Raw genomic sequence first — 23,990 nt, forward strand, 5'->3', positions numbered from 1 at the left:
GAAACTAGCAACAGATTAAACAGCCAACCTACAGAATGGGGGGAAATATTCACAAACTATACATCTGACAAAGGTCTAATATCCAGAATCAATAAGGAACTTTAAACAATTCAACAAGCAAAAACCAAATAACTGTGTGAAAAAATGGGCAAAAGACAAGAATAGACACTTCTCCTAAGAAGACATACAAGCAGCCAACAAACATATGAAATAATGCTCCACATCACTAATCATCAGAGAAATATAAATCAAAACCACAATGAGATACCATCTCACACCAGTCAGAATGACTGTTACTAAAAAGTCAAGAAACTGACCGGGCGCGGTGACTCAAGCCTGTAATCCCAGCACTTTGGGAGGCTGAGGTGGGTGGATTATGAGGTCAGGAGCTCAAAACCAGCCTGGCCAAGATGGTGAAACCCCATCTGTACTAAAAATACAAAAATTAGCCAGGCATGGTGGTGGGTGCCTGTAATCTTAGCTACTCAGGAAGCTGAGGCAGAGAATTGCTTGAACCTGGGAGGCGGAGGTTGCAGTGAGCCGAGATCGTGCCACTGTACTCCAGCAAAAAACAACAGATGCTGGTGAGGCTGCAGAGAAAAGAAAATGCTTATACATTGTTGGAGGAAATGTAAATTAGTTCAGCCACTGTGGAAAGCAGTTTGGAGATTTCTTAAAGAAGAACTTAGAACTATTGTTTGATCCAGTAATCTTACTACTGGGTATATATCCAAAAGAAAATAAATCTTTCTACCAAAAGGACACCTGCACTTGTATAACCCTCCAGGAGTTTCAGCAGCAGAGATAGGGCCCAGAGAAGGGCTCACATGATCATTGACAGGCATCCTGCGTGGCTGCAGTAATACCAGATGATGGGCCACAGGATGGACAGGCAGCACTTGGTGCTAATGGCTCTGAGCATATCGGCCTGTGATGCAGGAAAAGATCCTTACAGTGGAAATGAAAATGGAATTGGAAAGGAAAGAGTTGAATAATTTTACCAGGGAACCTGTAATATGACAGCACAGCAAAATAAAGGAGGAAGAGGATGAGGATGAGATCTGAGTGCCACTGAAAAGAGGTATTTGAATTATGAGAGAATCTATGGAGGACTACTAAGTGATGTGCTGTGGCATGTATAATATAAACCTACTCCATTCCTTCTCCCAGGAGGTCTTGAGCAGAGTTTTCTTTGCTGATGAAAGCTTTTCTGTGAGAGGAGTCTATAAGGGGAAGTTGAAAAAGTGCAGGACTTGGAATGTAGAGAGTTTCTCCTACAGATTTCCACTACAGAAAGGGTATAACTCCCATTGGGGTGAATAACAGCAGCAGATTGAGATTTTACTGGGTACTGTCTTTTTTAATTCTCTCAGAGGCTTGTGAAGTAAGAATCAGTGTTGTTCTCATTTTGGAGAGAATGGAATTGGAGTACAAAACAGATGAGTTATTTGTTCCTAGTCTTACATAGTATGGATTTGAACCCAGCAAGGCTGCCTCAGGGTCCATGTTTTTGACCAACCCTTTGGACCCAGCACTGCTGTGTATCACTTACACATGAACTGGAGTGGGTAGCAAAGTAATTCCCAGTTAAATCCAAAATGGCAGTCAAAATTGTGCATGAAAAAAAAGCATGAGCAAATTCCAGGAACAGAGAAAATAAGCCAATTAAGTAAGGAACAAAAGAGAATTGGGTCAAAGTCAATTAGGAACAGATAGCAGAATCTAAGAGCCCCTTTCTGCCTGAAAGGCAGCCATTGCTCTGGAATCTAGAGAACTCACAGGTGCAGGAGGCCTCCAAGTGTACAGAGGGCTCTTCCTTCTGTGGAGGTGGAGAGAGGGATCAAAGACTGAATGCATCCGTCATGAACTCTCTTAGACAAGCTTGCACAGCCTTGGTTGCCCAGAAAAGAAAATGGCAGGAAAACCAGTACCTCTGTGATCTCCACTCAAGGCACTTTATAATCTATATTTACGGTATACATTTGATATACCCTATATAACTCTTGAAATATTTGTCTTCCTTATGGAACCTGAAGCTCCATAAAGACTAAGCCATGCCTGCTTTTGTTCACTGTAACATTGACAACATTTAGCCTGTATTCCTTAAAGACCGTCTACTGTAATATCCTCATTTAATATAAGAAAAAGCTGAGACACAAAGAGTCAAAATTATTTTTCTGAAATCACACCATGAAAACCAGGCCCACATCAACCTTTGATATCCTGGAACCTGTCTGAGGCTTCCCCTCTCTTCTCTTCCCCAGTATTTCTGGGGAACTCTTAAAAAAAATTCTTGATGTAAGCACAGATCTCAGAAACAATCAGGGGCTGTAGGGACTGCTAGATCACAGCAATCTCCCTTCTCCTCTTCTGTCACATACAATTCTGAGAGTTTAAAAGCAGCAGAGGGACCCACATCCCAGTTTTCCTTGGTGCTTGATGACACCATGTGACTACATGCTGCCTGAAGCGAGATGAGAGGAAGTGATGTAAGCAAGTCCTGGCCCATGGGATCAATAGAAGGAGCATAACCTCTCCTTCTCTTCTTCCTTTTTCATCAGGTTGGAATGTTGATGTGCCTGGGACCACAATGGGATGAGGGCAACTCTCCAGGGATTGGGGAGCAGTAGTTTTTGGAGTCTTAATGTATGATGCCTTGGAGCCTCCAGCTGAAGTTTAAAATACAATCCTGTATATCCACAGGGGATTGATTCTGGGACCGTTGTGTACACTAAAATATGCAGGTGCTCAATTTCTTGACATAAAATGGTGTGATATTTTTATGTAACCTACCCACATTCTCCTGTATACTTTAAATAATTTCTAGTGTTCTTATAATACCTAATACAATATAAATGCCATGTAAGTGTCTGCTATACTGTATTTTTTAGAGAATAGGGAAAGGAAAAAATTCTGTAACCATTCAGTACAGATGCAGTCATCTTTTTTTTTTCTTCCTCTTCTGAACATATGATTTGCAATTTGGTGAATCCTGAATGTGGAACCCACAGATAAGGAGGATCCGCTATGCTTTCTTGTTTAAGATATTTTTATTTTGGGTCTGTATTAGAACAAGTAAGCTACTCTAACCAAAAGAAACATGTTTTCCATTTTTAAAATTACTTACAATTTAGTCATTTTTTTATGAATGTGGGTCTTTGTCTATAAAATTGACACTAGAGAAAGAAGATGCAAACAGAAAAAAATTAACATTGATGGAGCTTAGATGAGACATGATTCAATGCCATTTAGATGGAGAAAAACCCAGGAAATAGAAGGCTATAAGAAGGTGGGAGGGGTAGTCTCATTTGCCTTGAGGAATGCTTTTCCATCCTTTTCTACCCTGGTTGGCATTCCAGGAGGGTAGCTTCTATGTACTTCATCAGCGGGATTCTTTACTTCCTGGTTTCTGATTGAGTTGAGACTTGGATTTTTCAGACACTGCTAGTGAGAAAGTAAAATGGTAGAGCTACTCTGGAAAACTCTTCTGCATTTTTAAGAAAACTAGTTAAACATAGGCTTAACATATAACCCAGAATTCCAACCATGGAATTTATCCTAGAGACTGGAAATCTATGTTCACTTAAAAATCTGTACACACATGTTTATAGTTGCTTTACTGATAAATGCCACATTAGAAAAAACCACAACGTCATTCCACTTTTGAATAGTGAAACACAACATAGCGCAGCCAACAATGGAAGACTACTCAGTACTTTAAAAAATCAACAACAAACTATTGATAACTGCAACAACTTGGGTGGGTCTTGAGGACATTATGCTGAGAAAAAAAAGTTAAACTCAAAACATTAGATAGTATATGATTCCATTTATATTACACACTTTTAATGACAAAATTAAAGACATGGAATAGATGAGTGATTAGAGGGATTTGGGAAGGGATATGAAATGGATATGACAGTAGGGGCAGCCCAAGGCAGTTCTTTTGTGGTGAAGATGTGCTTTTGTATCTTCAATGTGGTGATGGTTATATAATGGTTATATGAATTCATTTTGTTACATGAACCTACACAAGAACCTATGCATGTGACAAAATGTTATAGAATTATACACAAAGGTGTATCTCACTCCTAAAAGATTAGTACATGTAAATACTAGTGAAATCTGATAAGATTTGTAGTGTAGATAACTGTATTGTACTGATATTAATTTCATTGTTTTGATAATACATTTATGTAACATGTCTTTATTGCTGTAGCTTGGTTGATGGGCATATAGGAAGTCTCCATTTTTTTGGTAACTTCTTGTTAGTCTACAATTCATTGAGAATGAAAAGTTAAAAAAAACAACTGAAAGGTCAATTTACTGTATGGACTACCTCCATGGATACTGCAGTCACTGAGAATGAGAACATGGGGTATGCTGGAAAGAAGTTTGTACACTTGGCATATAGATTAAAAGATAATATGATATTTTATATGAGCTTATTCTTACAGTCAAAAGAAAACGGAATATTACTGAAATCAAAATAACCAGTTGCCCAGAGAGGGCCAACAGTCTTTGTTTCAATTTTCAGGTGAAATTACTCTCCAGGGCTCCTCATTATGGACAAAATTGTTAGCTGAAGCTGAACGATTGATGATACCACAAACTCTCAGGGTAGACTCTCCTAGTAACCCCCACTCTGAACCGATGACATCACATCTAAATCCCATGCCTGGAGCATTGGCTGCAAGCACCGTCTTCCTGCTTCCTCTGACCTGTAGGAACCCTCACATACAGCCAAGTCCTACTATGGTATGTGTAAATCAAACATGAATACATAAGATACAGAATCAGCAAAGAGCTGGGTCTGGAAGAGTGATCAATCTGGATTCAGAAGGCCTGCATTCTATATGATGAACAGTGTTATAAAAGCCATCAATGCATTTTTTTTTTTGGGAAAAATGGAAAACAATAGGTTTCTTTACCACTTTCTTTTTTTTTTCTTCTTTTATTATTATTATTATACTTGAAGTTCTAGGGTAGATGTGCATAATGTGCAGGTTTGTTACATATGTATACGTGTACCATGTTGGTGTGCTGCACCCATCAACTCGTCAGCACCCATCAACTCGTCCTTTACATCAGATATAACTCCCAAGGAAATCCTTCCCCCCTTCCCTCTCCCGATGATAGGCCCCAGCGTGTGATGTTCACCTTCCCGAGTGCAAGTGAGCTCATTGTTCAGTTCCCACCTATGAGTGAGAACATGCGGTGTTTGGTTTTTCCTTCTTGTGATAAGATTTGCTGAGAATGAATGGTTTCCAGCTTCATCCATGTCCCTACAAAGGACAGAATCATCCTTTTTTATGGGCTGCATGTATTCCATGGTGTATATGTGCCACATTTTCTAATCCAGTCTGTCACTGATCGGACTATTTGGGTTGATCCAATCTTTTGCTATTGTGAATAGTGCGCAGTGAACATACGTGTGCATGTGGCGCTTTATAGGCATCATGATTTAAATCCTTTTGGGTATATACCCCATAATGGGATGCGCTAGGTCATATGGTACTTTCTAGCTTCTAGATCCTTGAGGAATCGCCATACTGTTTCCACAATGTTGAACTAGTTTACCATCCCACCAACAGTGAAACAGTGTTCCCTATTCTTCTCCACCATCCCCTTCCAGCACCTGTTGTTCCGTGACTTTTAAGCCACTTGCCATTCTAAGCTGGTGTGAGATATGTAATCTCGATTTGTTTTGATTTGGGCATTTTCTGATGGCCAGTGATGATGAGCATGCCTTTTTCATGTGTACTGTTGCTGTCGAATATCTTCTTTGAGAAATGTCGTGTTCATATCCTTGTCCCCACTTTTGATGGGTGTTGTTTTTTGCTCGTATATTGTGTGAGTTCTTGTAGATTGCTGGATATTAGCCCTTTGTCAGATGAAGAGGATGTGATATATTGAGCTAAATACTACGAATAGTAAACATTCAAGGCATAGGCATGGCAAGTTCATGTCTAAAACACCAAAAGCAACCGGCCAAACAAAAGCAAAATGACAAATGGGATCCAATTAAACTAAAGAGCCTTCTGAGCATCCCAGCTATATCTGAGAGGTAGAACTTTATGCCCTGCATCACAGATGCCTAGAGCCAACTCTACATGACATTGCGTGGAGAGAGACAGTATGGTCTCTTTATGTGTCACTCTATACGCGAGACCATTTGCAAATTTTGGCTGTTGTTGCCGTTGCTTTTGGTGTGTTAGACAGTGAAGTCCTTGGCCATGCCTATGTCCTGAAGTATTATCCTAGGTTTTCTTCTAGGGTTTTATGGTATAGGTCTAACATTTAAAGTCTCTAATCCCATCTTGAATTAATTTGCTATAAAGGAGTAACGGAAAGGATCCAGTTTCAGCTTCTACTTATGGGCTAGCCAATTTTCCCCCAGCACCATTTATTAAATAGGAAATCCTTTCCCCATTTCCTTGTTTTCTCCCCCCAGGTTGTCCAAAAGACAGATGGCTGTAGATGTGTGGTATTATTTCTGAGGACCTATTCTGGTTCCATTGGTCTATATCTCTGTTTGGTACCAGTAGCTATGCTATGTTTGGTTACTGTAGCCTTGTAATATAGTTTTGAAGTCAGGTAGTTGTGAACCTCCAGCTTGTTCTTGAGACCTTAGGATTGTCTTGGCCCAAGTGGCTCTTTTGGGTTTGCACATGAACTTTAAGCAGTTTTTCGCAATTCTGTGAAAAACTCCATTGGTAGCCTTGAGGGGATGGCATTGAATCTATAAATGACCCTTGGGCCCAGGATGCCATTTTCACGATATTGATTCCTTCCTGTCTATGAGCATGGTATGTTCTTCCAGTCCCGTCCTCTTTTAATTCACTGAGCAGTGGTTTGCAGTTCTTCCTGAAGAGGTCCTTTACATCCCTTGTAAGTTGGATTCCTAGTATTTTATTCCTCTTGTGAAGCAATGTGAATGGAAGTTCACCTCATGAGTTGGCTCTCTGTTTGTCTGTTACTGGTGTATAAGAATGAATTGTGATTTTGGCACATTAAGTTTGTATCCTGAGACTTTCTGAGTGTTATCAGCTAAGGAGATTTTGGGCTGACATATCGGTTTGCTTAGAATACTGCAATCATGTCATCTGCAAACCCCAGGGACCAATTTGACTTCTTTTCTAACTGAATACCCTTTATTTCTCCTCTTGCCTGATTGGCCCTAGGCCAGAACTTCCAACCCTATGTTGTAATAGAAGTGTGAAGAGAGCATCCCTGTCTTGTGGGCCAGTTTTTCAAAAGGGAAATGCTCCAGTTTTGCCCATTCAGTAATGAATTGGGCTGTGGTTTGTCCATAAATTGCCATTTTAATTATTTTGAGATACGGTCCATCAACACCGAATTTATTGAGAGTTTTTAGCAGAGGGCTGTTGAATTTTGTCAAGCTTTCTGCATCTATTGAGATAATCGATGTGGTTTTTGTCTTCTGGTCTGGTTTAATGCTGCGATTAGCATTTATCTGATTTGCATATGTCGACCCAGCCTCGCATCCCCAGGGATGAAGCTCACTTGATCACTGGTGATAAGCTTTTTGATGTGGGCTACTGTGATTCGTTTTGCGCAGTATTTTATGAGGATTTTTTGCATCGATTGTCATCAGGGAATACCTTGTTCTAACAATTCTCTTTTTTTGTTGTGTCCTCTGCCCCAGGCTTGGTATCAGGAATGAGTTGGCCTCATAGAAATGAGTTAGGGAGGATTCCCTCCTTTTTCTGGTTTGATTGGAATAGTTTCAGAAGGAATGGTAACCAGCTCCTCCCTTGTACCTCTGTAGAATTCAGGCTGTGAATCCATCTGGTCCCTGACTTTTTTTGGTTGGTAGGTTACTAATTATTGCCTCAATTTCAGAGCCTGCTATTGCTCTATTCAATTTCATAGCCAGTTTATACTGTGTCCTGGGTACTCAAATTGCATTTGTCACCTCCCTTCTGTGAGGATCAATCTGAGGGGCATCCTCACTGTCTATGAGCAGCTCAGAGCCCACTGTGATGTCCCATCTTCTCTTGGTGGTCTCTTCTGTCTGCTTGAGTTACCTGTGGAAGGAGTAACCACTGGCAGATAAGAGTCCTGAAGTTTGTACTGATCCTAAGTTTTCATAATGAAATGGTTTTAATTGTGGTAAAATTTACATAACATACATTTTACTACTTTAACGATTTTTAGTATACAACTCAGTAGCTTTAAGTACATTGCCAATGAGATGTAACTGTTACCAAACAAAAATTTTTGTGCTTGTTAAATAATGATTTCATATTCTCCCCATCCCTCACCATCAGGTTCCTCCTAATCTATTTTCTGTGTTCATCAATTTTCCTAGATTGGATACCAGAAAACTTTGAACTTACAATATTGTTCTTTTGTGTCTGGCTTATTTTGCTTAGCACAATGTTCTCAAGGTTCATCTATATTGCAGCATGTATCAGAATTATGTTGCAATGATAAGCTATTATCAAGATATTGTAATTGACATTATCACGGAAAGGTCAGATACCTTCAATCTTGCTTCTTATGGTGGCTGGCCATGAAACTAACTGAAAGTTACAGCCAGAACAACTTGTACAAAAATGAGAAGTAGGAATTCCTGTACAATTGAAGGAATCTGTCAGCAAATGATAAATGGTTTTAAGAAAATTTCTACATTGAAACCAATACTGAGGTTGCAGATGGCCAAATTAGAATTCCTGTCATATTTATAGACTCTACACTCGTCCCTTTGTCCATGAAGAGCTAAATAAGTACTTACTCGTTCTCAAGGGGAAGGGACCATGGTTATCTTTACTTGAAACCAAGGCCAACATGTCACCATGCCATGGACAAATGACAGCAGAGGACTTTACATAAAACCAATTTCCTAGACTATTTCTATGACTACAGAGAATCTGTCTCTAAGGACATTATTTTCCCCTATATCTGAGAATTCAATGAAATTTAGAGGCAGCAGAACTCACTTATCCAGAATGAGCTTCCTCCCTGCAGCAATACCCCTAATCATAGAAGGAAACATGATTTTTAGGTGAACGTAGTCTGAGAGAAAGGTAAGGAATCTTCCCTTCGATACTGTCAGTAGGAAATAGTTATAAAACAGCTTTCCAGTTCTGGACAGGAATTCTTTCCATTTCAATAAAAATTGAAAGTAAAAGAACTGAACAATGAGATCACTTGGACTCGGGAAGGGGAACATCACGCACTGGGGCCTATCATGGGGAGGGGGGAGGAGGGAGGAGGGAGGGATTGCATTGGGGAGTTATACATGATATAAATGATGAATTGATGGGTGCTGACGAGTTGATGGGAATCCTCCCTTTCGATATAATCAGGTAGCAAACAAGTATAAGGAAGAGTTTTAAGGTTTTGGACAGGAACTACTTTCAATACCAGGTAATTGCAGAAAAAGTGTTCAGCAAGAAAGATTCAATGCAAGATAACAGGAAAAATGTATTGGCAATATCAAGGAGAATCTAAACATTGTATTATCAGACTAATGCTTTCTATGGTTGAAAACTGCAACTGTCAGATTAGATAAAAATCAGTTTGAAGACCTTGAGGAACCACTGAGACATTCCTGAGGTGCAACACTAAGAAAAACACATATAATTGTCAAGGGTGGCAGGGCAGTGTTGGTCTCAAAGTCCCGTCTGACTGACAGGGCAGAGGCTCTTCCTCACTTCCTGAATCTGCTTCCCGACAGCTCCAGGGTTTCCTCAGGAAGCCGCCGTCCACCTTCATCCACCTCAGACATGTCCTGCAGAGTCCTCTGGAGAACCAGCTTCAGGTTCTGCCTATTTTGACGCTGCCTAAAGGAGCCCACGAAGAAGTAAATGATGGGGTTGGCACTGCTGTTAAGAGAAGAAAGTAAAATGGAAACTAGATGAACGTGACAATATGTAAGACTCCCAAATCCATGTGGTTCTATAAAAACAGGAAAAACTGAATGCCGAAGGGCAGGTCACAGAGGAGGAAGATCAGCACTGTGAGCAGGATGGTCATGTACAGCCTGGTCAGCGGCATCTTCCAGGACCCACAAAGGATCCTGACCAGCAGGACCAGGCTGGACCCACAGGGAACCACAAATAAAAAAATCAGCCACATGACTGTGATGAAATCTGATGTTTGACACCAAACAGAATCAGCACCACTAAGCAGGAAGTCACAGAACATACACTCCAGGATACTCCGCAGCAGGGACAGGGCCCAGAGCAGGACATACACGACCGCTGACAGGTGTGTGGGGTGGCGGCAGCGATATCAGATGGGCCACAGGACGGACAGGCAGCACTCGGTGCTGATAGCACTCAGCATGCTCAGGCCTGTAAAGTAGGCAAAGGCCATCACAGTGGTGAAATAGGTGGAGAAGGAAAGGAAGAAGTCACTGTAGAAATTCACGGTTTCTAAAATCTGGGAGAAAAGGCAAAGGAAGTTGGCCCCAGCCAGGTTGAGGATGTAGAGGGAGAAGGTGTTCCTGTGCATGCAGGAGCCAGAGCATGACTGCATTTCCTGCCAGCTTGACCAGGTCAACGATGAGGAGCAGCAACATGAGGATCATGATCTCCATGCCACAATGTTGAAGATGGGCCTCCTCAGTCCTATTGACTGATGTCGGTTCTGTACCCAAGGCTGGATGGTTGGATCCATGCACAGAACCCCTAGTCTTGTGCCCCTGGGAACACAAACAAGATGTGATCAGCAGCTGTATGATCTCTGATTTCACATACATTCTATTATGTGAGAATTATTGTCCCCATTTTACACAGGAGAGAAACAGAGGCTTGCAGAGAGTAAGCCACCTGTCAAAAGGTGAGGAGTGCTCAACTCCAGTTTCAAATCCAGTACTTGCTGACTCTAAAGCCTGGGCTCTCTCTATTGCAACACAATTTTTCTACTGACATGGGAATAACATTATGATCAAAACATCCCCACTCAACTGGCCAGGGCTGTGGATCCAAGCATCACTCCAACTTGGTCAGAAATTTTCTCTCAGGTGCAGGAGTTTGGATAAAGAGGTGGACACCCTCATGATAAAAGTGGTCATCATGGATGAAAATGAAGGCCAGGCATTATTGACATGAGGAAAATGTGACGTTTTGCTAGGACAAATGTGATGATGACTGGGCCTGGTGAGCTCGAAATGGCTCAGTGTGTGTCCGTCATTACAGAGAGGAGCACTTTTATATCCCCAGTGCCTGGCTCCATGTGAAGCACACTGTTTTGTGTAAATATTCATTCAGTGAATAAATGCATGAATGAAGAGCCTAATGGTAGTGATAGCTTTGGATTAAAAGGAAAATAAAAACACAAAGGCATTAGAACACACACATATAATGAGATGTAAAAATTTCATTCATCAGAATTTTATTTGTTCTGTCTGTGTTAAAAGGCATTATTGATATGTGCCCAAATACCCAAAGTTGCCCACTGATGTGCCTTTGAAATGAGGACTCGGTGTGGCTTTGCTGAGCACGTATAATCTCTTTTGTACACAGTGTTGGGGCAGGGTGTGGTCTGAGCTGAACTGCTCAGCAATACAGAAGAGGAAAGAGTAAGCACGGGTGAGGTCTGAGTGCCGCTGAAAGAGGTAATTGAAATGTGGCAATATCTTTGGAGGACCCTTAACTGTTCTGCTGGAGGTACACAGTGCAAAACTACTTGATTCTGTCTCATAGGAGATCTTTGGTAGAGTTTCTCTGTTGATGCAAACATTTGTGTAAGAGGAGTCCATGAGAGGAAATAGAAGTTCAGCGCTTGGAATGCCAAGAGAGATGTTCATGTAGATTTCAACTGGTGAAATCTAGCTCATATCTGGCTGAAAAACAGCAGCTGATTGAGAGTTTATTAGGGATTGTCTTAATGCTCTCAAGAGCCTAGGAGGTAAGAGTTAGTATTATTCCTGTATGGCAGAGATGCATTTAGAGCACAAAAAGATGAGTTATTTGTCTCTGGCCTTACATAGTGTGGATCTGGACCCAGCAGAGGTGCCTCAAGGTCCATCCTTTTCACCAACCCTTTGGACCTAGCACCACTGTATGTCGATTATACATGATAGAGGGGAAAGGCAGAGGAGTGACTCTCAAATTTAACCGAAGTTGGCAGTCAAAATTTTGGGTTGGAAAAAAAAGCTAACTAAACAAACTCCAGACAGAGAATGAGAAACAAAGCAAACAGGGAACCAAATAGAGGTGAATGAAATCCAGTTAGGAACAAATGGAGGAGCTCCTTTCTGCATCACAAAGGCTGCCTTTTCTCTGGAAAGACAAGGATGCACAGGGGCTGGAAGCCTCCAGGTGGAAAGAAGACACACCCTCCTCTGGGAGTACAGAGGAGCATCAGGAGTGGATGCATCCATCCTGAGCTCTCTTAGAGAGAAAAGCTGCCACAGCCTTCATTGTCCTGAAAAGGAAATTAATGGAAAACTAGAACCTCTGTTAACCACACTGAGGACAATTAAGATTAAGAGTTTGTCCATCCATTTTTAGGACATGATATATTTGCCTTCCTCATGAAACCTGAAGCTCCATAAAAACTAAGCTATGCCTGTTCTGGTTCACTATAATATTGCCCACATTTAGCATGTGTTCCTCAAAGACCATCTATTGTAATATCCTCATATGACATAAGCAGCTGAGACTTAAAGAATCCAAGGATCTTCCTGAGATCACACCATGAAGAGGAGATCCAGTATAAGCCCTGGTCCTTGGAGCCCTGCATGAGACTTCTCTACTGTTCTCTGCTTCATCAATCATTATTTTTGAAGAGCTCCTGAAAAATCTTGACATGAGCACAGAATCTGAGACAATCAGGAGCTTCAGAGTCTACTGCATTGCCCCAATATCCATTTTCCTTTTCAACCACACAACAATTCTGAGCATTTAAAAGCAGCACAAGGACCCACATCCCAGTTTTCCTTGATGCTGGATGACATCATATGACCAGGTTCTGGTCAATGGGAAGTGAGCAGATGTGATGTAAGCAAGTCCTGGCTCAAGGGATCAATAGGAGCACAGCCTTCCCTTCCCCTCTCACTTCTCCATCAGGCTGGAATGCTGAGGCAGTTGGCAGGCAGTAGGACCACAAGAATGAGAGCAACTCTCTAGACATTAAGGAGCAGCAATTTTTGGAGTCCTAATGTGTGACGCCTTGGAGCCTCCAGCTCAGGTCTTAAATATAGTCACTCCTGGGTTTCCACAGGGGATTGGTTCTAGAACCCCTGCACACACCAAAATCTGCCCATGTTCAATTTCCTTGTAGAAAATGATGTAGTATTTGAATATAACCTATGAACTTTCTCCTTTATACTTTAAATTATTTCTAGACCACTTATAATACCTATCAAAATGTAAGTGCTATGTAAATAATTGTTGTATGATATCATTTAGGACATAATGACAGGAAAGAAAAGTCTGTACCTGCTCAGTACCTATACAGCTACTCCTGTCCTTTTTTTGGAATATGTTCTACCTATAGTTTGTTGAATCTGTGGATTCAGAACCTGCTGACATGGAGGGACAACTGTACTTTCTTGTTGAAGATAGTCCTACTTTGTATCTCTTTTAGAGCAGCCAAACTTACATTCTAACAAAAAGGAATATGTTTTCTCTTTTTAAAATTACATTTCATTTGAAGGGGTGGCCTGCCCCTCCATACCTGTGGGTCCATCTCATCAGATGGGATGAGAGACTGAGAAAAGAAATAAAACACAGAGACAAAGTATAGAGAAACAGCAGTGGGCGCAGGAGACTGGCACTCAGGATAGCAAGGACCTGCACAGGCACCGGTCTCTGGGTTCCCTCAGTTTTTATTGATTATTATTTTCATTATCTCAGCAAGAGGAATGCGGTAGGAGAGCAGGGTGATAATACGGAGAAGGTCAGCAAGAAAACATGTGAGCAAAACAATCTGTGTCATAATTAAGTTCAAGGGGAGGTACTATGCCTGGATGTGCATGTAGGCCAGATTTATGTTTCTCTCAGCCCAAACATCTCAGTGGAGTAAAGAATAACAAAGCAGCATTGCTGCTAACATGTCTCACCTCCCGCCATAGGGCAGTTTTTCTCCTATCTCAGAATTGAACAAATGTACAATTGGGTTTTATACTGAGACATTCCGTTCCCAGGGGCAGGCAGGAGATAGTGGCCTTCCTCTATCTCAACTGCAAGAGGCTTTCCTCTTTTACTAATCCACTTCAGCACAGACCCTTTATGGATGTCGGATTAGGGGAGGTCAGGTCTTTCTCATCCCACCAGGTTATATTTCAGACTATCACATGGGGAGAAACTTTGGACAATACCCGGCTTTCCAGGGCAGAGGTCCCTGCGGCTTTTCGCAGTGCACTGTGCCCCTGGTTTATTGAGACTAGAGAATGGCAATGACTTTTACCAAGCATACTACTTGTAAACGTTTTGTTAACAAGGCACGTCCTGCACAGCTCTAGATCTCTTAAACCTTGATTCCATACAATACATGTTTCTGTGAGCACAAGGTTGGGGCAAAGTGGCTGGGGCAAAGTTACAAATTAACAGCATCTCACCAAAGCAATTTTTCAAGGTACAGGTCAAAATGGAATTTCTTATGTCTTCCCTTTCTACATAGACACAGTAACAGTCTGATCTTTCTTTCTTTTCCCTACATCATTTCCTAGGCATTTTTTGATAAATGCAGGTATTTCTCCATAAAATTGACAATAGAGAAAGAATTTCCAAACATAAAAAAACTCTGATTGATAGAGCTGAAATGAGACATGATTCAATGAGATTTAGAGAAAACCCCAGGAGGTAGGAGGAAGCTGTACAAAGGTGAGGTGAGACGGATAGTTTCATTTGCCATGAGGATTTCCTTCCCAATCTTCTCTACCCTATTTGACATCCCAAGAGGGTGGCTTCTCTGTACCTCATCAGTGATATTCTTTTCCTTTTGGTTTCTGGTTGAACTGAGACACTGAGAGACACTGGTAGGAGACTGGAAGGCAGGAGGAGAGTGATTTGGAATTTTCACCATCTGGGCCTCTGCCATTATGACTGTGTGTTGGTGATGAAGGGCTTCTCCACCTGCCTGCTCATCCTCTCCCAACCCTACAGCTACAGCTATGGCTATGGCTATGGCTATGCTCTCAATGGTAACTGCTCCTTCCCTGTCCCTTTAAGCTTAGGGGAGGAAGCAGTGCTCCACCACTGCCATTTAGGGTGTTTCCCTAGGCATTGTCTTTTCCCCTTAACCCTGCCCAGCTTTGTACATAGTCCCCTCATGAAACACTCCTCATTTATTTCATTTTGGACCATCTGTTTCTTCCTTAGACCTTTCCAGATAGGCAAAGAAGAATAACTTTGAAAAGTAAGTAAAATAATAAGACCCCTTTATCACAGTTCAGTTGTAGGAAACAATGCCTTGCATATCCCCTTGCTCCTTAAGTGAATTTGGAAAGCATCATTATCTCCATGAAAGCAGATTGAATGGTTGGAATAAAGTGGGTGATATGGAGAGATGGATTAGAGGGAGGAAGGTCTGTTGACCCCATCTGAAACTCCCAGTCTGGGCTGCCAGCACAGTTTCCAGAAGGAAGCTTCATGTCTCCTGCCTTTTCTTGAAGGAAACTTATGACTCTTTGTATATAGGACCCCAAGATGGAAACACAGGTTTGTGAACTTATAGCAAAACAATAACTTGCTGTGGAAAGAGAGAGTTCTTGGAACATACCCTTACCTTTTCCTCCTCCTTCTGTCTGAAGGTGAAGAGCTGCCCCTTGCTAAAGGCGTAGAGTCTTTCTGGGATTCAGTGACTTCAGAGCACTCTTCTGTGTTGGGTCATTTAGGAGATGCCTACAAGAGCTGAAATGAGAACTGACGACCAATCCACATTTATGAAGATGAAGACAACCTGTGATTTCCTGTATGAGGACTGCGGGCAAATCAGAGGCCACAGCTGTTTGAACCACAATCCCTAACTAAGATGTTTCTTGGCTTCTGTCCCATTATTAATACATATCTGCCACTCTCATCGTGTCCCATCTCATTCAACTTCCTGTAAGTAATTACTGTTCTGACCTTTACAATTTATTGTGGGCCTAGGTATCAATATCAAGCAATGTGAGCTTGTTTTGTGAGGCTTTAGAACTGAAAACTAAAGTAGATCATAGGGTCTTTCAGGGCTCACAATGGCTTGATCCCACTTGTGTGTGGGTGTTGGGGGGGTTTGGTTTTCTAGGCCCATGATTATTTTCTGTTCAAACACAAAGTAGAAAACTCGAGAGTGGAAAATGTTACCTTGTAGTTCACACTCCTTTAATCCCTTAGTCCCATAAAATAAACATTCTAAAGTATAAGTGGTAGAAATAATATAAACGCTATTGAAACTTAAGTAAATTAGTTTTTTTTAGACTTGGTGGAGGTCCTTTTACTGAACACTATACTCTGTTGTGAAAAGAATACACCTTCAATGAAGAAATCCTTGGCCTATTTCACCATTTCTCCAACATTGAATAAAAGACATTTTAAAATTCAGTTTCTTCTCCAGCTACAGCAAAAGGCAAGGAGGAGTCTGTTTCAGGAACCTGAATCAATTCCTATGAAAGCCTTGTTCACTTAGAACAAGACTTTAATTTGTTCTGTTTCCATATCAAGGTCTATGTCATGAAAGTAGGGCCAAGTGGCAGTCCTCGTTCTAACCAAAGGGCCAATGAACCCTGCATCTATGCTGGCCTTGACATCACTGAGCGGTATGATAAAGTCCTTTGGTACACTTTTTATGTCAGGTTGGTGAGACAGAGAAAGGTGGGTCTTTGCCAGGCAGATGGGCAAATTTCCAATACCCTGTTGAGTGTTAACAATCTATTTTGGTTTGTGCCTCAGGAGAGAGTTTGATATCTTTGGCTCTGTAGACAGCCAGGGCCATGGTTCTTACCTTTTCCACAATTGGAAGCTGAACATCATACAGGAAATGGAATTGGCTTCTTTTACTTGCAGCTTCTCTCACAGCCCAAGCCAAGTCCACTAACCGTTTTCCACCAACCGGCCAGTGATAGCAGGGGACTGCATCAAAAGCACCAGCCCATTTTGTGAGCTCACACACCAAGTCAATCTCAGCACCGGCGTGGATCTTGAAGACCTTCAGAGTCACCATAATGGGAACCCCAAAAAGCTGAGCAATCTGAATTTGCTGCTGGGGGTTACAGCAGCCATCTGCCACCAATTGGACGTTCTTTTCTTTATGTTCTTTCTTAAGAGGAACATCAGCCGTTACACTTGGCCTGCCTCTGTGCATCTTCAGAGCTTGCACCGTTGCCAGCAACACAACCACGCTGGGCACCAAGCTGGAAGCTTGGCACTTGTTGTTGAAATTTTTTTCCATTCCAATGTCAGCACCAAAGCCAGCTTCAGTCACTACAAATCCTTCTTCACCAACCAGTTTCAGGGCAATTTTATCAGCCAACACTGAAGAGTTGCCATGAGCGATGTTTGCAAAAGGGCCCATGTGCATGAATACAGGTGTCCGCATCAGAGTCTGCATCAGATTTGGTTTCATTGCATCTTTCATCAAAACTGTCAAAACACTGGTCACCCCCAAATCATTTGGTATCACAGGCTGCCTGGTTTTGTCGCTGGCCACCAACATCCTTCCCAGCCATGTCTTCATGTCTGAGAGGTTGTCTGTAAAGGCCGGCACCACCGTGATCCAGCTGGCCACCATGATGTCAAACAACATCTGCCGAGGAACCCTTCTCTGTGTTTGCCTGCCTGATGGTTATTTTTTTGGTAGAAATCAGTCATTTGTATTTTTTAAATTGAGGTTTTTTATTTCCATAGGTTATTGGGGAACAGGTGGTGTTTGGTTACATGAGTAAGTTCTTTAGTTGTGATTTGTAAGATTTTGGTGCACCCATCAACCGAGCAGTATACTCTGCACCAAATTTGTAGTCTTTTATCCTTCATCCCCTTCCCACCCTTTCCCCCTCAGTTCCCAAAGTCCATTGTGTCATTCTTATGGCTTTGCATCCTCATAACTTAGTTTCCACATATCAGTGAGAACATACAATGTTTGGTTTTCCATTCCTGAGTTACTTCACTTTGAATAATGGTCTCCAGTCTCATCCAGGTCACTGAGAATGCCATTAAATCATTCCTTTTCATGGCTGAGTTGTACTCCATTATGTAGTGTATATATATGTAGTGTGTGTGTGTATATATATATGCAGTGTGTGTATATATATATGTACACTACTGTTTATGTATATAACAGTTTCTTTACCCACTTGCTGATTGATGGGCATTTTGGTTGGTTCCACATTTCTGCAATTGTGAATTGTGCTGCTATAAACATGCGTGTGCAAATATCTTTCTTGTATAATGACTTCTTTTCCTCTGGGTAGATACCCAGTAGTGGTATTGCCAGATCAAATGGTAGTTCTACTTTTAGTTCTTTAAGGAATCTCTAAAGTGGTTTCTATAGTAGTTGTGCTTGTTTACATTCCCACCGGCAGTGTAGATCACCGCATCCATGCCAACATCTACTATTTTTTTGGAAAAAGCAGTCATTTTTATTCAATACTCTCTGCCATGTGATGGTGGAAGGGTTGGTGTCGAGACAGGCAAATTTACTCAATTCCTCTTCTGTCAGTGTGCTTGGATCTATCTTATTCTCAGTTTTTTTAGTCGAGCAATCAGAGAATTTCTGAAAATTCTCTGACACCATTCATTAAAGGAATCTCAGCCGACTATACAGAGCCTTGTCTGCACATTTTCATGCAGAATCCTTGAGTAGATGGCAGCAGCTGGTAAGTTATTGGCAACTATGATGGCATGGATGTCTCCAGTTAAGTGAAGGTTGAACTCTTCCATGGGGATGATTTGGGCATATCCACTACCCGTGGCTCCTTCTTTCACTCCAAAAGTCGGTCCTTGGGAAGGCTGCCTCATACAGGCAAAGGAGGTGACAAGCAGGTGCATGGTCAGAGCCTGCACAACCCAGTCATAACTGTGCTCGTCCCTTCTCCTAGAGGGGTGGGCGTGATCCCAGTGACTAAGACGTATTTTCCATCTGCTTGATCCTTTAACCTTCCTAGCACAGACAAAAACTTTGTCTTTATTTTTGTCATAGATTTTAATTTCATCTGCAAGCAATCCTAACTCATTATGGGTAAATGGATCAGTAGAAAGGTCTGCTTGACTCCATTGGGAACTCCTGCAGTTTGAGCTGCCAGCCTCTCCCATCTCATCCCATGTGGCCCACCTCCCTGTAATCAATTGTTGTTGTAGACCTTTAAATGCCCCTTTGAGCCTAGGTTCAATGTCAAGCAACGTGAGAGTGTATTGCGGGGCTTTATAAATAAAGAAAAAGGTATATCAGAATGTCATCCAAGGCTCACCATGGCCTGATCACAGTTGACTTTTTTCTTTCATATATTTTAAAAATCACAGTGGTTATTGCATTCATACATCTACTTTCGTTCCAATGACAGAGAAGTGCATGCAAAGTGAAAGTCTCCTGAGTCTCTTTCTTGAAAAGCCACCACTTGCTACACTTGCCATTCTTATTTGATGATTATTATTAGCTGTGAATAGTAAGCTTATATTTATGTTTTGCATTTATTAGTATTATCAAGTGGATCAACTTACTTTTCTTATAAAATGTAAGCAGCACACATAGAATATGTTTCTCCACTTCATGAAATTTGTTGTTTATTTTTATTTAGTGTAAATGTTAAAATTTTCTAGTCTTATTTCCTATGACTTCCTTTCATTTAAGTTATTTCAATTAGAAACTATTTCAAATATTCAGAAAACTTCTTCAATATATTTGTCTTGCATGGAATTTTGAGGATCTGGAATAGGATGTCAACTTTCAATGTATGCAGGCAAAGAATTTGTTTGATATCTGTGAGTGTGTTATTATTTTCAAAATAAATTTTCAAACACAAAAAATAAGTTTACTGATGTAGCTAAAAGAAGGAGGTAAAAATTTGAAAAGATGTGACAGAAGGAGAAAGAGAGAGTTAATTGGTGGTGAGGAACTTAAGATGATGAGTATAGAAAACTCTTCTGAAAAGATTTTCTCTAAAGGAAATAAGAGAAACCGGGTCATGGATGCATGGATGGAGGAGAATGTGGGCATGGGTGGTGATTTAAGCCGGGAGATAGGATAGCTTGTTTGTGCTGCATTGGAATGATCCAATAGAAAGAAGCAAAGGGAGACGTGGTCATTATACACAGTGTTTCAGTGTACAAAGGGTGTTTTCTTTATCAAAGTGGTGGTATTTTAGCGGCTTGTGTTTTCTTTATCAAGATAATGCAGCCGGGCGCGGTGGCTCACGCCTGTAATGCCAGCACTTTGGGAGGCCGAGGTGGGCTGATCACGAGGTCAGGAGATCAAGACCATCCTGGCTAACATGGTGAGACCTCATCTCTGCTAAAAATACAAAAAATTAGCCAGGTGTGGTGGCGGGCTCCTGTAGTCCCAGCTACTCGGGAGGCTGAGCCAGGAGAATGGCATGAACCTGGGAGGCAGAGTTTGCAGTGAGCCGAGATCACGCCACTGCACTCGAGCCTGGGTGACAGAGGGAGACTCCCTCTCAAAAAAAAAAAAAAAAAAAAAAAAAAAAAAAAAAAAAGAAGATAATAATGCATTCAGGTGTATATTTTCTTTACAAATGGCAAAGAAAAGAATTCAAGGTCAAAATGTCCTTGAATCCTATTCTCTAGAGGCCACCGCTTGCTATAGTTCACATTTTTAAAATTATTATCAGTTCTGAATAATACACTTATATTTCATTTTAATTGTCGGTATGAACAAGTGGACCAGTTGATTTCTTTTACACAATGTAGAGGGTTCAGCACTCTTATTTTCCTTCTCTATTTGATGCCATTTGTTCTTTGTATTTGTTAGTTGTGAATTTTCATAATTTTATATCTTTCCTCTTATGCTTCCATTCTTCTGCCTCATGGTACAGCCAAATCAAGCCACTTTCATTTTAAATAATATAATTTGAATTAGATTCTATTTTGAAAACTGAGAAAAGTTCTTTAATGGATTATGTCAGCAAATATGTAATAAGGACCTTGTTACAGGCAGTATTTTGTCTCTACAATATTCATACGTTAATGTTCTAACACCTAAGTCAGAATGCTGCTGTATAATATTTGAAAACAGGCACTTCAAAGATGTAAGCAAGTTAAAGAGGCTGTTAGCTTGGGCCTTAATTCAACAGAACTGGTGGTCCCATAATAGGAGATTAGGACACAGACACACAGAGGTAAAACCATGTGAAGACACAGAGAAGAGAAGATGCCATCCAACCTTGCCTACACCTTAATCTCAGACTTCTAGCCTCCAAAGTTGTGAGAAAATAAACTCGTGTGGTTTAAGCCACCCGGTTTGTGGTACCTTGTTGTGGCAGTCCTAGAAAACTAATAGAGATGTACCATGTCTCAGGATTTTTTTCAGTCACTTGAGTTTCAGTGTGAGTAAAACTGTACCATGGGCTTTTGGAGTTTATTTCCAAAGGGCTGAATCAATGCCCTCAGAAAGTAAATAGAGACTGAAAAGAGAAGAGGTCAGAAGTGTCTTCATCCATGAAATGTCTGGAGAAGTTGGATCCAGCAAACCATCCATAGAGAAACTTACCAATGGAGAAAAAGTCTTAGAATTAGACAGAAATACATTTGTGAATGTAGTATATGATAAAGGTTGTTTGTCAAAAATTTGAGGAAAACATGTAAAGAAGCAATTGTGGGGGAAGGAAGAAAGCTAGGAAGTACGGTGTTTGAGAATTTTAAGCCATGGAGTTATTGGTTGGTAATAGTGTCAGTAGCAGCTGAGCAGTTATAAAATTGACCCTTGGTGAGCAACATGGGAGTCATTGCTGATGTTGTCAATGTGGTTACAGAGGAAGAATGGCCCGAACACTAACTGCAGAAGGTGTACAAGAGAATGGCAGGTGGTGTGATGCAACTCCTGGACACCCCAGATATCAGCTGAAACACTGTAGAGAAGGAGATAGCTAAGGCAGGTAGCTGCATGCCATGTTATTGTATAAACAACCAGCAGTGTTTCTATATACAAAACAGGCAGTAGGAAGAAATAAAATGAACCTCAATTACATCTTCTGAAAAAGAAGGGTAATGAGAATGCTTAAAATCTAGTGTAAGTTTTGAATAAGAACAGCATTCCAGTATTGATCCATATATGGAAAAGTAGATCAATAAAAACATCACAAGATTAAACTGAATGTGCATTGAAACTTAGTATGATAAAGACTGTATACTGAATAACAGTGTAAAACATGGACTATTCAATGAATGGGACTAGGATGCTGGGTGGTCATCTGAAATAAAATTAAGATGAAAATATACTTTACATATGATTTTGGGATAAATACAGATATATGAAATGCTTTTAAATTTATAATGAAAAAATGTAAGAACCTAGTGAAACATAGGAAGAGTTTTTAAAACTCCCAGTGGGGAATAACTTTCAAACTATAGGACAAACTTTAGAAGACATTAAAGAAAATATTAATTAAGACAAAAACAAAGACTTTGTTGGCATGGCATGCACCATCATAATGAAAAGTTAAATAAGTTAGGAAAATATTGATAATGTATATCATAGTCTAACTGCCATTTTTCCCCTATTTATAAAATGCTCTGTAAAATGTCAATTCAATATCTGAAAAGCTAATAAGAAAATGACTATAGGTCATGATTTACAATTTCTAGAAAGTAAAAAGGGCTCTTAAAGATATGGAAAGAGGAGAATCCCAACTCTTAATAAGAGATATGCAAACTGAATTGATACAGAGTTTTATTTTACTTACCAAAATGTAAAAAGCCAAATGTTTTGATAGCATATACCATGTGGGTGGTATGGGACCAGGCACTCTCCCTCCTTTCTGCTGGGGGTGCAAATGGATTTAATAATCTCTAGGGAAGATGATTTTCAACATATAGAAATATATATAAAGTATATTTTTCTCCCTATAATTCTTCATCTAGAAATGTATCCTAGAGATATACTTGTGCATGTTGAAGATATATATATACACACACACACACGCATATATATATGTATACAAAGTTAATAAATGCAGCATTTTTGCAATGAAAGAATGGTAACAGCCAAAATGACCATCAATACTGTATAAATTATGGTCTATCCATATAATAGAATACTCTGTGACTGTATCAAAAGAACAACAGGCTGGGCATGTTGTTTCACACCTGTAATTCCAGCACTTTAGGAGGCCGAGGTTGGAGGATCATTTGCACCCAGGAGTTTGAGACTAGCCTGGGCATCATAGGGAGAACCCTTCTCTACAAAAATGAAAATATTAGCTGGGCATGGTGGCTTGCACCTGTAGTTTCAGCTACTTGATAGGCTGACACGGGAGGATTGCTTAAGCCCAGGAGTTTGAGGCTGCAGTGAGCCATTATTGGGCTATTACACTCTAGCCAGGGTGACAGAGTGAGATGCTGAGTAAATGAAATGAAAAAACAAGAAACCTGATATGAAAGGGCCTTCATGATATGTCAAATAAAGAAAAAGGAATGCAGACCAATGTGTATTTTGTATGAGACAGACTACATATATATATAACATATATATATAACAACTATATATAGTTGTTTTAGCATTAAGTATCTTTAGATACTTTTAATCTCTTTAGATAGATTAAAAAATTAAGAACTATAAAAATGTATGTCTTTGATAATATGGCAAAGAAGCCCGAGTACTTAGAATGAGAATGACCATTTTCAACATATGCGTGAAAAAATTTTTTGAAACCTGTGACTATCTTACTATTTTAAAACAAAATTTTAAAAAAAATTTAAAATTTTACTTTAAAAATAAATTTTTTTTAACATTTAAATATATTTTATTTTATACATTTAAATATAACTATTAAAAATATAAGCAAAGGAAAGTTAGCAGCAAGTCTTCCTAGTGTTTTCCTGGCTGGATTCTAAGTTTACCAATATGGGTACATTTGGAAA

At 40.3% G+C, this 23,990-nt stretch overlaps 2 pseudogenes; both read right to left on the minus strand.

Moving 5' to 3' along the window:
- Positions 1-9,679: 9,679 nt before the first annotated feature.
- Positions 9,680-11,782, minus strand: LOC108519041 (mas-related G-protein coupled receptor member X1-like; annotated as a pseudogene).
- Positions 11,783-16,586: 4,804 nt separating this feature from the next.
- Positions 16,587-19,211, minus strand: LOC108519044 (monofunctional C1-tetrahydrofolate synthase, mitochondrial pseudogene; annotated as a pseudogene).
- Between the last annotated feature and the right edge of the window lie 4,779 nt (positions 19,212-23,990).

Source organism: Rhinopithecus bieti, unplaced genomic scaffold, assembly GCF_001698545.2.
Source record: "Rhinopithecus bieti isolate Rb0 unplaced genomic scaffold, ASM169854v2 scaffold_2350, whole genome shotgun sequence".
Taxonomy (NCBI): domain Eukaryota; kingdom Metazoa; phylum Chordata; class Mammalia; order Primates; family Cercopithecidae; genus Rhinopithecus; species Rhinopithecus bieti.